Here is a 4,364-nt window from a genome sequence, read left to right on the forward strand (position 1 = left end):
ATTAATTTGTTCCAAGCCTGTTTCTCTTCTTAGTGCAATTTATGAAAGCTTGTTGTATTCATTATTACACAACCTTGACTTACTATTCTATGGGGGAGGTCATGTTCTATTCTTGATTCTAACTTTATTACATCTTTCTGGCAAAACAACTAAAACCGCCGGGTGTGGTGGCACACGCTTTTAGTCCCAGCACTTGAGAGGCAGAGAAAGGCGGATTTCTGAGTTTGAGGCCAGCCTGGTCTACAGAGTGAGTTCCAGGACAGCCAAGGATACACAGAGAAACCCTGTCTCGAAAAACCAAAAAAAAAAAAAAAAAACAAAAAAAAAACAAAAAAAAAACAAAAACAAAAAACAAAAAAAACAAAAACAAACAAAACAACAACAACAAAAAAAAAACAACTAAAACAATCTCTGAAGCTTTCTTCCCAAAATTTGAATCAAATCAGGAGTCCTATAAAGTCATTAATTCACCTGAACAGCATTGTTATATAAAAGTTCATCTTCATATTGATCTGCAGAAAATTTGCCCAATAGGGTAGGCTGATGCCCAGGAATCGTTAGGCTATGTCATAGTGGCAGGAAAAGCATATCAGCAGTGAAAAGCAATCTCTGGGGTCCTTGCCTCACAGAGCACAATGCAAAAAGGTAGGCATCTCCAGAAAATTCACTTGCTTCCCACAACCCTATGTGGCTTCTGTCAAGGAAGAGGAGGCAGGCCCAGGAATATAAGTGACAAGGAAGTACTTGTGGTTGCAGATATGCACTAGGGGAGCCAAGAATATTAAACACACAGAACCGTCTACGCAGGGAAGATGTACACCCTGATTTCTGTCCAAAAGGCTAGAGTAGACTAGTAACCTTTATGCTATCTGTATGGCCAAGACCACAGCAGATCCTCCCCCCACACACACACACACACTTTTATCTTGAGCATGTTTTCCCAGTTAATCTATAGAACCTATCTTTATAGAAGATGTTGCTTGTACTTTACACAGAGTTCCGATGTAATCATCTCTCAAGCTTTGTTATGAACATGGGATTAAGTTAATTGTCATTTACAAACTTCTTTCCAATTTCTGCTGTGCTTAAATATGCCTGAAATAAACTACTTGAGGTCAGACTCTCAAAATTTGAACCTACACCAGCTATTGAGTCATGTTGAAACAAACTGCCTTTTTGTCTCTCAGGGATCAACACTTGCTGGCTGTGGTGTTCACACACACACACACACACACACACACACACACACACACACACTAGGAGAGCTATAGTCCTAAGAAGGGAGGAGAGTGGGTCTGAGAATGAAAGACAAGACAAGGAAAACAGAGTTTATTGGAACTCTCAATATAATCCCAGGGAAAGGATTAACACCACTCTTGTAACAAAGGCACACGGGGAACAGGTCTCTCTGGGATCTCCTGTTCTTAAGACAACAAGAGGGACAGGGCAAGGCAGACACACAGGGAACAAGGATCAAGATCTCCCTGGAGTTCTTGCACTACTCAGAGCAAATTTCGCTTCACCCTTAAGTTGGCTCTCTATCTCAGGAGACTTAGGTGTTTCTTACCAGTAGGTGGATTCTAACTGCTCTCACTGAGCCCTGTGAAGTCACCTCCATTTATAGCCCAATCAGATTCTGCAGCTTCTGCCAGATTTCCAGCTCAACCCATGAATCCTGTGGTCCAGATGCAAGCAAACTAGTTTGCCCGATCATTTACAATTTTGCTCAACCATTCATTCACTCAGCCAGAACCAGAAGACCAGGTCTTTTACAACTGGTGTTCCAACGTAAAGAGACAGTACAGGGGAAGACTCCAGTAAGGAACAACCTTCCCAACCGAGGAAAACTCGACCAGTATCCTTCTCTATCCAGAATTCAGAGTGAAGACTTAACTACCAGGAGAACCAGAAGGACTCTATCAACTTGAAGTTCCTGTCCAGGAACACAATAGTGATTCTAGACCACAGAGGAAATATGAACCCCCTGAACATCTTCAGGAGGTACCTGCTCTGCAGCTTCCCCATGGCCCAGAGTGAGGTTGAGTTCTGTATGGAGTATGGAATCTCACTGTGGGGGCTCCAAATAAAACACTCCCATAAAAGTCTGACATGATATGAGACTATGAGAACTTCCCCTTGGTGGCGGACTGAGGAGATATATAATGGATCTGTCCTGCAGAGACATGTCTAGTGCAGTGCCTAATTCATGAGAGTCATTCAGTCAAATATCTGCTGGGAATTGATGGAACTGATCAGTTTTTTCAGATAACAATAACAGCTTTTATGAGCCTGTGATCAGATCTTGAATACCAACAGTTTCAGCAGCGATTGGACTACATGGGTTCTACTACCATTCCAGTCACAACAATGGAGGCATGAAAGAAAAGATAGAAGATGCCGTACTATGCTATTTATTTATTTATTTATTTATTTATTTGCAAGAAGGTATCAGTTAGTCTGTCCTTTGGTGTTTATGACCTTTGCAATGCTACTCCTGTGCTTTGGAGACACTGTTAAGGACAAAAAAAAGAGCTACTCAAGTACACGCTGTGCTGCCTGGGTAGCTGATCTGGTTCTGAAACATTCAGTCGCTGGACCGCATACCCTGTGGGGACACACAAAGAACAAAGGGACCCTGCACGTCCTGGATTAAATGGGTATGGACAGCATGAGATTACTTATGCTGCTCAACAATTTCTACAATTTAAGACAAGTTATTTATGGAATTTTTAAAACTTCATTTAATTTTATTTATTGATTCTTTGTGAATTTCACAGCGTGCACCCCAATTCCACTCATCTCCTCATTCCTTTGTATCTACCCTCAGCCCTTGCAAGCTTCCCCCCAAAGGAAATGAAAACAAGATAGAATTTTTTAAAATCTAGTCATGGATGCTATATTGTCACAGTCTGTCCCACAGTACTCCATTTTTCCACACTTCTTTTCTTGCAAATATTCATTGCCATGAGTCATTGATCTGTTTCAAGGCCTCTGGCTTCTGCTACACCATCAATACTGGATTCTTATGGGTACTCTTCTCAAATATCCTGTTGTTGCCCTGTGTCATGGAGATCCTGCAGCTTTGGATCAGCGGGACTGGCCCCTCCACACACTTTTAGCAGTTCATACATGAGATAGAAGCTGGCAACTCAAAGCCCTGGATTTGGGCCTGGGAGGTAGCTGAGTTGGTCAGCCCATCAACTCACCTGCATCCACACCACCAGCAAGCTCTCCAGTACTGCCCTGCCTAGTACACCCAATGCCATAGCCAGCAAGGGATAGAATCAGGTTGAGGACATAAAAAACTCGGGTGGTGATTAAAAAATGATTTAAGATACAAAAATACTTCAAATTTCTCTCCCTCACTATGTCACTGTTATATTAGGGCTTCAAAAATCTGAATCCTACCATTAATTAATGGGGTTCTGATAAATTGCCTAACTCTAATAAAACATTCCACTATGTGATCCACTTTCATAATCACAAATTCAAAATTTTAGGGTTCCTTTGATTGTCTTTTAACTATAGACTAAAGATACTTCTCAAGCTACATCTATGTGATCAACTGTCATATTCACAACATCAAAATTTTAAGTTTCCCTTGTCTTTTAAATATAAACTTAAAATGTTAAATTATGTTAAATGTGTGTGCATTCAGTCTTCTGGATAGAGGGGAAAAGCCCCTCTTGCCCTCCCTTTCTGTTTCATAGAAATTTTGTCTTCCCTGAGATCACCTTAAAGATTGTTTAAGCTGTTAAACAAGTTTCTCTTTATTGTAAACTTAAAAAGATTCTTACGAGCTCCAGGAAACCCACTTGGATCTATTTTCATGGACCACACAGACTCCATCTGGATATGTATCCCTGCCAATCAATAGCAAGTTGCCACCTGCTGCCTATTCCAGAGGATGGGATTCTTCCCCTGCCCCCGACCACCAAGACCTAAGGGTTTCAGATGTATACCTAAGAAAAGGTTTTTCTTCTGAACCTACTTAACTTTATTTTCTGCCTCTAATATGTATATATGTTTCAGCATCCTGCCACCTCCAGGCATTTGCTCAAGATCTATACCCAGGACAGCTCCAGAGAAGCAACCCATAGATGCTCTGGTCTACCTTCCCAGATGCCTCTACTGGGCCTGTGCCTTTCTACCTGCCCATGGTCCCACAGACCCTGGACAGCAATGAAACACCCAGCTATCCCAGAACTTGGCCAGCATTCTCATCTCAATTTTCTTAGGTTTCCAAAAGACTCACTGTCTTAGTTAGGGTTTCTATTCCTGCACAAACATCATGACCAAGAAGCAAGTTGGGGAGGAAAGGGTTTATTCGGCTTACACTTCCATACTGCTGTTCATCACCAAGG

This window comes from Mus caroli, chromosome 10 (assembly GCF_900094665.2).
Source record: "Mus caroli chromosome 10, CAROLI_EIJ_v1.1, whole genome shotgun sequence".
Taxonomy (NCBI): Eukaryota; Metazoa; Chordata; class Mammalia; order Rodentia; family Muridae; genus Mus; species Mus caroli.